This window comes from Lycorma delicatula, chromosome 12 (genome assembly GCF_047948215.1).
Source record: "Lycorma delicatula isolate Av1 chromosome 12, ASM4794821v1, whole genome shotgun sequence".
NCBI classification, from domain to species: Eukaryota; Metazoa; Arthropoda; class Insecta; order Hemiptera; family Fulgoridae; genus Lycorma; species Lycorma delicatula.
The window spans coordinates 65774945-65789895 of record NC_134466.1 but is presented as its reverse complement, the minus strand read 5'-3'; the positions used below and the strand labels follow the sequence as shown (position 1 = coordinate 65789895).

Below are 14951 nucleotides of genomic sequence, written 5' to 3'. Positions count from 1 at the left end.
GCCATTATGCAGAAGCACAGCTTTTAAACTGAACTGACTTTAGAGGAATCAATGCACAAATGACATTCTGTTAGGTTATATTCATTACAAAGTGTCTCCATAAGAGAAGAAATGTCATTATAAAACACTAAGCCATTTTCTTCAGAAAAATAGTCTTTAAATTCAGAATGACGATTACGATAAGTACATTTCTTTGTATTCTTTTGAAGAAGATTCCATCCTTTAACCGGGAAGGAAGCATTTCAGACTGTTTTTTGGATAACTTTAAATCTTGTATGAGATCGTTAAGATTTTCTTGAGTCAGTAAATGAGGCTCAGATGAACTGCTTTATTCAAAATTTGTATGACCAGAATCTGTTGCTTTTTCTTCCTTACTTTCATCAAACTCTGAGCTCTCTTCATCTAAAGTCATATGTTCTGGAGCTTTTGGTATGGGGAATTCTTTGCAATGTGGAACTGGTCTCATTGCAGATTGCAAGTTAAGAAACCCCACTGTATGTTTTGATTTTGATGTAATCACTATAATGTTTGTTAAGCAGAAATAACAGTCAGAAGAGTAGATCTTTGGGTTCCCTCCAAATTATAAAGATAGCAAGTGGCATGTGGTGTGTGGTATTTTTCCATGCAGTGAGAAGCCTAGAACACAATAAACAACAGATATGTGGAGCCCAGATCCTTGTTTGGTCCCCAACTTTACAACCAAAATAAAGTTCATAACATATTTTTACTAATGGAATAAGGTTTTGAATTTGGGACTTGAGAGTCACTTCACCAAATACATAAAAATTGTTAGGATGACTTAAACAAACTCTAGGCATTTTGTAACTAATAACTAATTAAAAGAAATAAAGTTGTAAATATGTAGTACACAATAATTCAGACACACACAAAGCACTTAATGACATGTTTACATGAGCTACTATCTCACAACTGGTGTCGTTCTGATGAATTTGTGCTACACTTGGTCATGTTTGTACATGTCTATGCACGTCTGAACCTGCACAACAGCAGCAGCGCTACCCTTTGAGTTAGCTCATTTGGTTCCATTATATTTACGATGGTCTAGGAGCTTTTACTTGAAATGGACATATGGATGAAAAAACGTTTTAAAATATTTAAAAAAACTAAAATAACAAATATACTGTGGGTGATAGAGAAATTCCAAATACATATTTGAAAACAGGATAAAAAACTGCATAAGTACACATATTACTTGTGAGACAAGAATCATGTTGACCAGTGTAATTTGTGGTGCCATATTTCACATTATGATTACACTATTTTATTTATTTATCTTTATATAGTACATAATCCATTTTTTATTAGCTTATTTGCCAAAAAAGTTGATCTATGTAAACTATTTAATGATCTGTGTCAGCAAAATAATGAGTAGTAATTTAAAAGGCTTGTAGAAATGAATTGACGGTGTATGTGAGCTTGGTAACAATAGTACAAGGCTCGGCTGATAAATTTTGCACACTAGTGTGCTACACAGATACTATCGAGTTGGGTGTTGCAGCACATTATAGCTAAAATTCCCCATACAGACCTGTGATAATGCGTTGAAATCCATTTACCAGTTTGTTTTCAGTAGCAGTTAAAATGGAGGCCAATATGTCAACACAGTTAAAACAGCATGCAGTGATTGAATTTTTAACAGCAGAAAATGTAAATCCTTTGAATATTTCTCATTGTTTAAAAGCGGTTTACGGTAGTGAAACTGTTGACAGAAGTACTATGAATAGGTGAGCATTGAAATTTCACAAATGTGAAGATGGTAAAGTGACAATTGAGGATGCACTTCACAGCAGACGACCAGTTTCTGTGACTGATGAGAAAATCAAAAGGAGGTGGACGATTGGCTTCAAAGTGATCAGCAAATCACCCAGCAATGCATCACTATTCAGTTATGTATATCTAAAGATTAAGTAAGCTACATTATCGAGCAATTTGGTTACCATAAGGTATGTGCATGATGGGTACCACGCAAACTCTTTGCAAGCTGAAGTTTGAGCCTATTCCTCATCCGCCGTACTCACCGGATTTGGCTGCATGTGACTTCCATTTCCCTCATCTCAAGAGGAATCTCAAGGTAATCATTATACTCCTGATGATGAGGTGAAGGAAGCTGTGTCCATTTGGATCCGAGAAAGACTGCCAGAATTTTTTAGTGACGGAATGCAAAAACTTGTCACATGTTGAAAATAGTGTATCAGTGTAAACAAGGATTATATTGAAACATAAATACTGCATTTTGTAGCTAAGGTATTGTAATTTTATTTGTTTTTTATTTCATTCCAATATCTCTTTCCATTCTCATGCTATGCATATATGTACAACTTTATCAGCCGAGCCATGTAGAATTTTGTCAGCTGTAATATAGGAAATTTGGTCATTGAAATTAGAACCACAGAAATGTCTTATAATGTACTAGGTTCTATACTCATAGCATATTGTAAGACATTCCTGCATTCTCATTACATCAACCCCCAGATTGAGAACTTTTTAAAAATCTTACAAGTAAGTGATCTGTTGTTTTCCTTAGATAAACCTGCATAAGTCACCAGTTTTTGAGTGACTCAAATATCTGAAGGATAAACAGTTTATTATAGTATACATTTGAGATGGTCAGTGCAGTATTTCTAAGTATTCTGTTACTTCTGTTTTTGGAATACCATGATCTCCAGAGGAGTTGTCAGGGTGATGATCTACAACCTGCAGAGGTCATGAGATACTTCTTTGGGTGGATTTGCCTTGCTAATTGTCCCTTTAAAGATAGATCCTCACTATCCACATCTTGTCAATACCTTTTAATCTTTTTCCCATTGTATTTGCAGGTTTTATATAAACACAACATGGATCCATATTAAAGATTTTAGGATGTATAGAATTACTGCATTTTTTATGTTTGCGGAGTTAAATGAAGGATTTAGCTCTGCTTATGTCAAGAAACTGTTTTAAATCAGGGGGGGAAAAGCTCAAATTTTGTGATTTGTTATTTATCAGGTAGATCTGGGCTTTGAAATCTTTCCTAATATATATATATATATATATATATGTGTGTATGTATTAGGAAATAATACAAGATTATGCTAAATCTATATAACATGATTATTTTTGATAAAATTAAAGTTTATGTGCAGTAACATGGAGGGTTAATGATAAAAAAAATTCATTTTAATTCATTCTGAGGCTTGTAACTTGTTACCAGTAATCTTTTGATGCCAAGACTTGTGTTATTTGCTGTATTTAAATCAATTTTAGGCAACCTTACAATAAAATATACCAGTCACCTTAAAAGATGACATAAGGAATTTTCCAATATTTTCACGAATTTTATCTTCAGAATAATTCCATGTAATGGAAGGGACAACATTAAATATTACTTGTATTTTTAACAAATTCCAGAAGATTTTAATTACATCATTTTCCTCATTAACTTTTGTTAATCAAGGTACATTTAATGATTTATCAAAGTTGAATTAGTTAGTTCATATACATCAATATATGTATGTTAGGTGGTATAACAGTACTGGTGTAGGCGACCTGATGCAAGATAAAAAATAGCAAAATCGTTTAAAGAATAACAAGTATCTCATGATAGGCTTATAAGGGAAATGAGGAATGAAGTGGTTTCTCACTGTCTTCTTCACAAATCTGAATGCACTGCTACATACATATTAGCATGCCAAACTCTCTGAAACATACATGACATTCAGGCTTTCAAATTAAACCTTTACTCTTCATTACAGGGATGCTGTATAATGAACATCATCAAATCATTACTCTTAGCTAAAGCAAGTCCAGCTATTTTCACTAGATGCTTTACATGCATCATAATCATGGGAAAGAGTGTGACTAGTGTAATGCAAGTATTGATTTGCAAGTTTGATTTGTTATATCAATAATCTGTCAGATTTTCTGACAGTGAAACTTTAGTTTCAAAACTTCAGCCCTAAAATATTTACATCATAATTTAATATACGTCTGACTATGTGAGAATGTAAAATGTTATATCTACTTTTACATTATGTTTGGGTAATTATTTTCAATGTAATTTATTAGCATATTTAATCTAGTGGTAGATAGGCAGTTGTAATAATATATTAATTTGTTACTAACAATACAGACAAGTTTATTAATTTAAAACAAAAACGATTTTTTAATATCAATTAAAAAAAATAATTTGAAAAATATTTGCATCATTTTTTAAATCAGTTAGGATGTGAGGAAGCATACTATTTTAAGTTTACTGCAATTTATTGTAAGATAAGTATCAGTAAAGAAACTATACCGGTGTGAGTAAAGAATGCATGTTAAATTAGATTTACAATATCAAAGAAGCTTTTGACACCTCTAACCCATTTTATTATTATGCATAGTGCATTTATATTATAAATAAAACATATATTGAAAAGTATATTAAGTTGTAAATAATAAGCTTTTACTATATTTATATTTAAAAAAAGAAACTGTAAACGTAAATGGAATAATTCCAGCCGGCAATCGTACTGTTGAAGTTGTATGACGCGTGATTCTAAGAATTACAATTTAAAGTCTTACTCTTTCATTGATAGAAAAATGCTGCCTTTTTTTACGGAAAAGACCCCCCTCTCCAACTTTATTTATTTTACGCACATCTGCTTCGTGGAAAAGATTCAACATCAGTTTGCGGTCAACATAAAAGTCGTGTAGTGCTGCTATCTGCACTACATTTGGGTTTTATCAATTTACAGGATCAGGCTGGATGTGACGCCCAGGCAATCCGCGTTCAAACGAGATCCCGGTGAGTACGCTCTGTTACTTTCCGGTTTTCTGTTTGCGCAGGATACTGTACTTGATTGTTTTTTTTTATTTATTGGTTATATCTGCATGAAAACAGCAGTGTTATGTGCTTTCATTACGTTGTTAATTTAAGAAACTTGTTTGTACATGAAAGGCTTCTTAGGTTATGTGAAACAGTAATTTTTTAAATTCAATTAATTATAAAAGGTGCTACTTATATTGTATTTGGTAAAATAGTATTTGTACAGAAAATAACAATAATTACCAAGTTTAGTGATATCATATACATCAGGTAACTTAATTATTTTTGTGCGTACATATTCTGAAAATTGTTTTATTTATTTTTAATTAATATTTTACCTTTATCTAATTTTTATTGAAGCGTTTAATTATCTAGGCGCTGATGTCAGTCAGTAAGTATAAAATACTGTCTATTGAAATTAAGCGTTTAATTATCTAGGTGCTGATGTCAGTCAGTAAGTATAAAATACTGTCTATTGAAATTCAGGATATAAAAAATTCAAGAATTTTTCAAGTTGTTTTACTTGTTTGTTTTATATGTCTGTATGCATTTTCTAATAATAAAATAATATTTCCTAATTTACTTGAAAATAATGAAATTTTTTTTAAGTGTTAACCATTAAAATAAACCTTTTATTTAGTTATCTTGAATTAGTTTTCATTTCAACAGTTGATAAATTTAACTAACATTCTTTAATATTTGAGTGCAGTAGTTGGTTAAGTGTCTATATGTAAGATATTAAAATCACATAAACACGCTCAAAATCAATCGACTTCTATTAAAATCAAGCATATTTATTTAATAACAGATAAAATTAGACTTTGAAAGTCATCTACTTTCAGTTAGCTCATTATTGTACTTTGCCGAAGCGAAATAAATGATTAGAATCTTTTACTTTGTTCCAACTTTGCCTAAGGCATCTCTAATAACAATCCTTGAAATCTTAATTTTGAACGTAAAACTATATTTGAGCGGTTAAGGCAGAGTTCACTAGTTTGATATTAAATTTCTGTAAAAGCCCTGCTGAAAAAAAGTAATTAAAAAAATAAGTTTTTGAAACATAAATTTGAAATATGATTTTATTAGAAAGTGTTGAAAATTTTCTTAAAGTTTAGAGTGCAAAATGAAGTTTTAAGAAAAACTAGAGAAGGAATAAGTTAGTGGTGAGTAAGGAAGTTGGGTGTGTGTATATACATATATATTATATATATATATATATATAAATAGGATGTTCAAGGATGCAGGACATTATTTGGGGTTAGGAGATAGGTACAGAATTGAAAGAATTGATGAACTGTATCAAACCAGTCAAAATAAGTTGCAAAATAAAATTTGCAACATCTTGTTAAAAAATGTATTTAAAAATTATATATATATGTTTTTTTTTTACATGGGTTAATTTGAAGAACCCATTAAGAAATACAGAGATAAAGAATTTACACTTGTTTTTTTTTTTTTTGGTGAAGAAGTTTCTTCTCTGGTTCCATAGTAAATTTCCTGCCAATAATTAAAGTAGAATGTTTATGAAATTACAAAAAAAAAAATGATTACCCAGTCTACTAAAACGGTTTTACTATATCTTTTTTTAATTAAAAAAAAATTTGAGTTTTATTAGTAGGTATGAAATAAATAGTATCGAATTGTTGGTATAGTTTATTATTTTTAATTTATTACTGACTTCAAAACTAGAGAATTTAAAGAGATTTAATAGAGAATTAAAAGTGAGAAAATATTTTTTTTACTTTGTGTTTTTTCTAATCTTTTTTTAACATTTATTTTATTTAAAAGCGGAAAGGAAGAGGAAATTCTTCACTTTTCATTTTCCTGAGTAAAACTAGCATGGGAATATGTATTCTTAAATGACATGCCTTTTGTCAGGATGTTTACAAATGTAATAGTTAAAAGAACTTAATGTACGTATACATATTTTTAATTTAAAACTACTTTTTTTCTTCCCCTTTTATAAAGATCAAATTATTTCTATCCTGATAACTTATTTATAGGTTTTAGGAAAAAACAAATTAAATATATTTTAAATCAGTACATTAATATAACCAACCATTGCAGAATATACAGAGTTATACTTTGTAGCAGTAGGATTTATTCTTTAAAAACATAATTTCATAAACATTCCACTGCAGGAAGTTTACTGTACTACATTTTTATCTGCAGAAAATCTATGGGATCAGAAGAACTATTTAAAAAAATAAATATAAGCTAGTAAAGTGTAAACTCTTAATCTCATTTCTTAAAATCTATTAAAAAAAAATATTTATATATATATATATATATATATATAAATTCATTTTTTAATATGATCAGTCAAGGGCTATATATCCTTCTGTTATGAAGTTGCCTTCATAATAGAATAATGTTATTTATTTCTGTTGTGATAAAGAAATCATGTACCTGTAATATTTATTATGTAATCTTCACCCCTTTAAGTTAAAGTATCCGTTAGTAGTAATTAAGACAGATATTTGCCCATAACGTACCGGTTTTTTTAGATTTTTTTTATTCATATAATAATTAATTTTCCTTTTTCACCAGATTTAATAATTGTAATATAATCTGGTTCTGTGATGTTGTATTAAATAGATGGAAACTTACTAGATAAACAAATCTGGAATTTGAAAACCAAGAGCTTATTTATGCTTACAGGACTTAATCTTGAGAAATAACAACAGTTTTTGAATGAGAACGGTCAGTTTTTATGCTGATCATAAAATTTCTCTGTTTTTTTCTGTAACACCAAGGAAAATAAACAATCATACATAAAAAAAAAAAAAAAATATTCTGCTAGTTAATATTATTAGTTTTCGGTTTACTATTTAGTGTTTAATATAGGTTAATGCAATTACATTTATTTGAATTCTTAATTTTTTTAAATATAATTTTGTATAATTTGGGGTGCAGTTTATGTTTTTTGTTGTACATTGTTCCTTTTTTATATTGGTGGATTTCTCTTGGCATAATTTTGTTGATAAAGTCTAAGAATATGCCCATACTAATACGTCCTACTCTATTTCTGCATTAGACTGTTGAATTTTAACACTTAATGTTCACGGCAATGAATGTAAAGAAAATCATAAGATTTCATCAAATCTGATTTAATAACACTTAGATTCTAAGTGTTGTAATTATATAAGTTGCTGATTATTTTGTATTTTTAAATTATTTATTGTAGCCATATTAAATTTTAAACTGTGAAGTTTTATAATTGTTTAGTAAAATTGTGATTCATTAGATAAATCTTTAAATATTTCATTATTTGAACCAAATAACATTCAGATATGATTTCAAATGAAAAGGTGGAAAATAATCAAAAGAAATTGTTCTGTATTTTTATATTCTAATAAACTGTTTGCTAGCAGTAATAATTTTTGTTGTACTTTTCATATTAGCTGATACTGAAAATTTCAAATTAAGGCAAATGACTTTATTTGTAATACTACTATAAGTGTCTGATCTTTAAAACATTTTATTTGGTTTTACTAATACACACACACATCTGTATATATATATATGCGTGTGTGTAATCAATTTATATTAATTAATATTCGATTTAAATATGATGAACAGGAAAACTAGGCTATTGGACTATCGTGTTCAGGAAAATTAGTATTTAAATATTTTGATGTTCATAGAGAAATGTGTAGGGGTTACATGAATTATTAATTTATGAACTGCATTTATTGTTCATTTGCTAGAGAAGTATTATCCAATAATTTATGTAAAATATAGCAACAAATTCAAGCACGTTTCTAAATGACACCTGACCATATTTTGATAGAAAATTGATACTGATTCTACGATCATTGTAGCATAAGCATTCTCTTCTACTAAGGTGTGTACGCTACGGAAATTGTTTAAATTCATTGTTGTAATTGCAACTATGTTTAGATTCCTTGTTGAAAAGAAAAACTAAGATTAATTTAATTTATTAGCCGATTTCTTTGGCTGAGTTGGTAGCATCTTTGCATTTTGTGTAGAGGTCCCGGGTATGCCAATTAGACCATCTTTTTATACACTGCCAATTTTCGACCAGGCTAATGACCATAGCTATTAAAATTTTAAGGTAGATTAATTATTAAAAGTGGTATTCCATTTTAATTCAACAACTTTTCAAAAATTTTATTGCATCGCTATTTTTGATTTTGATATTTTCTATATGATAACTATACTCACGTTGTGGCCAAAAAATATATTTTTTTTTTTTGAGTAATGGACTATTTTCTAACTTGCCAACATATAAAAACAGTCAATTTTTTCCATGAACTGCTGTAGCATTCTTATTTTACATCATACAGAGATCAAAAAGGACTTTTTGGAAAGAGTAAAGATGGAATTTTATCTTAGTGTACTCAAAATTCATTTTGTTATATAACCAAATCTTGTAATGTTTACTAAAGGTACATTTATACATTTTTTGTTTTTAAATTTTGGGCCCAAAATAAATAATGAAGGGCTTAGGGTAACAGGCATATTTTTTACCATGTGCCCTTCATTAAAAAAAAATGACCGCCAAATCGTAAGATTTTGAAAATAACTCATTTTTGGGCTAAAAACAGTAAGTACTGTTTATGTACTTTAAAACCGTATGAAATTTATTTTGTTATTCAAAGGCGTTGATGAGTAATGAAGCCATCAATCTCACTAAAAACCCCGTACCTTCTAACCGTGAACAATGTATCCAAAAAATTCACAGCTTGTATTTTTTTAGATAATAATGTAGGTCTACTATACAAAATATTTTGATATGTCTATAATGAGATAGCTTATATTGTAGATAGTTTGATACTTAAAGTATGACTTACACACACAAAGTCATGTTTAAACACGAAAGTGAATAGACATGCATGGGCATGAATGTTTGCATAATCTGTAGAAGGTTATGCGATGTTTGTTACATCGTAGAAGGCTCAGTTACTGTTTTGATTTCGATGTGATACTTTGCATTGTTGCCAGATTAATACTGCGGTTAGGTAATATACACTTGTTTATAAAGTAATTTTATTAGCAGTGAACTTCTCTTTTATGCGATATCTTTTATTTTTATTTTTATTAATTAGATAAATTTTTATTTTAGCTGTAGAGAAACTGGGATAAGACAGTGAGGTGCAATTGGTAGTTTTATAATTTATACTAACCATATTGTTACTGTAAGAACCCTTGCATTTTATAAAAACGGATTATGGAGTGTTCTATCGGCATTCACACTGAAACAGTATGTCATAAATTGACTTACAATAAATTCTCAATATTGCATGATATTTTAGAGTTTACTGAACAGGAAACAACATTGATATCTTTAAGAAATGGATGTACTAAATCAAAAAAAATTCTGTACTTTTCATAAAACTCAGTTCTACTCGTTAAAAAAATGGCAGTAGCACTCATTTATTAGTTAAGTTTGTAATCAAAAAGTGCAAGATTATCCACAACTTCCAATAGCAGAAGTAAGATAAGGTAAAAGTGAATTGAACAACTTGTTAATGTATTTGAATTGTTTATAATTTTGTAATTATTATTTATCATTCTGTAATTGACTATTTATTAGTTATCAATTTATTCATTCTAATGAGTTTAGTTGTAATTTTTATAATCTGAAAAAAATACATAACATCAGTATTTTTGGTTACATTGTTTACGGTTAGTGTTGTTTACGGTTTTGTTGGCTTTATTACTCTTCAACCCCTTTGAGTAACAAGATAAATTTTTGTTTGGTTTTAAAATATATAAAAACTTTTTCAAAATCGTACGATTTGGCAGCCATTTTTTTTTAATGAAGGACACTCGGTAAAAGTCCAATTTTTTTATAAGTACTACTATTACCCAAAAGTTAAAATGTAAAAAATATTCCTGTAATCCTAAGCTTTTCATTATTTATTTTGGGCCCAAAATTTGAAAAAAAAATTTGTAAACGTAACTTCAGTAAACATTACAAGATTTGGTCATATAAGAAAATGAATTTTGGATAAGATAAGATGAAATTCCATCTTTACTCTTTCCAATGGCTTTGTTTACCTGTTGGTAAGTTAGAAAATAGTCATTACTCAAAAAAGTTTTGACCACATCGTGGGTAGTTATATACCAAATATCATCAAAATCAAAAACAGTGATGCAATAAAATTTTTGAAAATTTTTGAATAAAATGGAATACCCTAAAAATTTAAGTTTTATTTTTAGGATTTTGTTGATTATTGTTAACGATGAGGTACATTGATTTAAGTATTATGTATTATATTTATATATTCATAAAAATAAGTAACGTCAGATAAATTATAGTCCAATTACAGTTAATGTCTGTAATGGGAGATTTAATATTTAGACTACCTGTTAATGAAGATAATTACATAATTTAATGTAATTTAAAATTACTAACTATTTGGTATTATTTTCAAATAATTACTTAAATACCCATTACTTGCTATATAATGCGCAGTTTCGTTTCCTTGATTTCAAAATCAGAAAAAAATGTATTTTGTTTGTTGCGTATACCAAATTACAATAATAATTTTTAAATGCTATGATTATGTTTGAATAAGTGTTGTAGTAAAGTACAATCAGTACTCATCGTGTCAAGCGTTGCTTGACACGATGAGGATTTAAGTTCATTGTATTTAATGTACTGCACAGGAAATAAAAGAGCCCCAAATCTGTTACAGTGAGCTTCATACCAAATAACACCCTTGATGTCCTAGCTTTATTGTCGTCTAATGTATCCTCTGCATAGAAATTGTAGTTGAATCATGTTTTTATCCTTAGAACTGATAAAAAGAAATAAGGAAAAAGGGTGGGCGGTGAGAAAGAGTAAAGTGGGTGTTTACCATCTTGCTCTAAACCGTTAAAATCATGAAGTAAAAGCGTTTCAGTTTACTTTTTCCTGTTTAACCTCCGGTAATTACCTTTCAGATAATACTTCAGAGGATGAATGAGATAAGAGTGTAAATGAAGTGTAGTCTTGTACAGTCTCAGTTCGACCGTTCCTGAGATGTATGGTTAATTGAAACCCGACCACCAAAGAACACCGGTATCCATGATTTAGTATTCCAGTTTATATATTCCAGGGGTATTGTGTTTAACTCACCAGGTTGGTCTAGTGGTGAATGTGACTTCAAAATCAGCTGATTTTGAAGTCAAGAGTTCCAGAGTTCAAATCCTAATAAAGAGAGTTACTTTTATTCTTTCATCCTCGTTCATTCTCTGAAGTAATACCTGAACAGTATTCCAGGAGTTTAAACAGGAAAAAGAGAGAGGGGTATTGTGTTTGCTGATATTTTTTTTTTTAATTTTGAGTTATTTTTATGAGTTTATTTTTATAAGTTACACTGTATTTGGTAGATTTGTGTCATGCTGATATGCAATCTTACATTTAGATCGGTGAGGAATACAATGGAGAACCATTTTCGTCCTCACTTTCTTTAGTATCCTGGCATGTGATACTATTTATTTTTGAGAGCGGCTATGTCATTTTTGATAGCGACTTGTGATTAACCTCAGATTCCCTAACCGTTTAACATATAAGAAATGATATATTTTTTATATTAATTTTAAAATGTTAATTGTTAACATTTAATTGTTAATTATAAGTTTTGTTTGTTTTGTAAAACAAATTGTTAGGGATGTAGGATGTAGGGAGTATACCGAAATGAAACGACTAGCACTAGATAGGGAATCTTGGAGAGCTGCATCAAACCAGTCAAATGACTGAAGACAAAAAAAAACGTTTTGTTATATTTAAGAAAATACTTACAGATAAACTGAGTAGGAAAACGTCATAAAACGAATCGCCTTTTGTAAAAATAAACAGTAATTATATTTTAAACTATGCTTAATATAAATTATGTAATTTGCATAAAATAATGGCGCGTAGGTTACGCGTCATTATTAGTAATACAATGGTATTATTAAATCAAATCAATAATCAAGTAGATATTTAAAAGATTGAATATTAGTTTAACAGTTGCAAGAGTACTAGCAAAAAAAAGAATGTATAAGAATTTTATAAATTTATTTTGAGGCAGGTATAAAAATGAAACAAGTTTGGTAGATAGCCCAGAGGTGGACCGCTGGTCGTGTAACAGAATAATAAGTAACAGTATGAACAAAATAAAAAAAAAAAACGGACGAGGTTTGTTGTGGTCACAACAAGGACAGGCGAGGAAAGGAGTCAGTAAAACGTGCAGCGATTGTACTGTTTTCTAACACGTGGTTGCCAGCAGTTTTATTGGAACCCTCTCTAAAAAAGGGATTTTCCTTCAAAATCATTTTTCAATCCTGTTGTTAATTGAATTATTAGAATATAAGTATTTAGCATAATAATGAGTTAAACGATTTGGTACAGTTCACAAAAAAATTCTGTTTTTACTTAACAGATTGTAGAAGGGGGAAACAGATAGATAGAAACTAAGCTCTTAAGTATGTTTAAAGGCTAAATTTTTTTTTGTACAGTCAGTCACGTTTACGAATTTATGCAATTTTGAAATTGTACTACCAGGTAAACAGACGAAAAAGAGGTGTTCGTTCTTTAATAGTACTATTTTCTTAAAATAAATGATAACTCGCTCTAATTAAATAAAAATAATGACTTAACATAATATAAATCTCAAATGCTTTTCATGAAGTGGTTCGGTAGATAAGATTGTAGTATGTGCCAGTGCATTGATATTTACATCGCGTTATTGTTTTTAATTATTATATATATTAATTAATATATGCGCTCTCTAAATAATCTCGAAATAAGCATAATTTTCAGAATCATATTTATTGCGTAATATTTGTATATTTTACTGTTAATAGGAAATATTTCATTAGTAAAATAAAAATTCAACTCGTAGTTTGTATTCTTAGAAATGCGGTGCATCATACAAAGTTCAACAGGCCGATGCCGGTTCGAGTTAGTTATTCAAATTTTTTTAAATTTATTTTATTCAGTGATTATTACCTTATTTTTTCATATATTTCGGAAGTTTATTTATAATAAAAATGTAATTAAAAATTTTCTTAGTTAGCTATTAATATTTATAAAAGCGAAAGTAGACATACCTGGGGTGTTCATCAGTTGTAAATGTTAGAACCAGCAAACCGCGAAGAGTCAGATAAGAAGGTATAAGAAGGCCATCACACGAAAGCGGCGATAGCACAGATCTGACCACCAGAAAAAGAAGAAGACAAACCTATTTTTAACACTCAAATTTCCTTTTTTTCACCTAGGCGCGAAGGGATTGCTTTACACCCTTCACAAAACGAGGGCCCCCATCAGGTGCATTTTTGGTAAACCGAAAGGCCTCAGTGAATGTACTGAAGAGAAATTGTGTCGGGAAGACGGAAAAAGTTTAACTAATTTCCTAGAGAATAACCCAGTAAAAGCTTTATCAAACTCGCTATCTAAAAAAATCGGAATGTAATCCTAAAACTGTGCCTCCGTTCTAAAAACAACATAAGTATAATGAATGCAGTTAAATCCGTCCTTAAAAATACTAAATATTAAATAAGACAAAACTTGAAAAATTAGACCCGTCATTTAAAATAAACCTTTTAAAAACACGCCCGACTGAATCATCCAGCAGCAAGGGACTCTGTCCAGGTTCTGCGATCCGAAGGGAGAATCTATAAACTCCCGATAACTTTCCATTCCATTCCTTTATCGAACTCGCTATCTAAAAAAATCGGAATGTAATCCTAAAACTGTGCCCGTTCTAAAAACAACATAAGTATAATATAACCCCTAGTAAAAATAAATTCCCTCAATTTAATTAGTAAGACTTTGGCAGCAAGGAAAAGTTGTCCAGGATAAATATAGGTAACCCATCGGTTTGGTCTAGTGGTGAACGTGTCTTCCCAAAGCAGCTGATTTGGAAGTCGAGAGTTACAGCGTTCAAGTCCTAGTAAAGTCAGTTATATTTACACGGATTTGAATACTAGATCGTGGATACCGGTGTTCTTTGGTGGTTGGGTTTCAATTAACCACACATATCAGGATTGGTCGAACTGAGACTATACAAGACTATACTTCATTTACATTCACACATATCATCCTCGTTTATCCTCTGAAGTAATACCTGAACGGTAATTCCCGGAGGCTAAACAGGTAAAAGAAAGAAAGGATAAGTATAGGTGAACAAAACACCCCCCGACACAC

General features: G+C 29.7%; 1 protein-coding gene across 2 annotated transcripts in view; it reads left to right on the top strand.

Moving 5' to 3' along the window:
• The first annotated feature begins 4650 nt into the window (after nucleotides 1-4650).
• LOC142333408 (ATP-binding cassette sub-family C member 4-like) overlaps nucleotides 4651-14951 on the top strand; it is a 200339-nt gene continuing 190038 nt past the window's right edge. Inside the window, exon 1 of one of the 2 annotated variants that reach the window (XM_075380456.1) lies at nucleotides 4651-4786. The gene's annotated coding sequence lies outside the window, so the exon portion shown is untranslated. The other variant, XM_075380457.1, reaches the window with a different exon arrangement.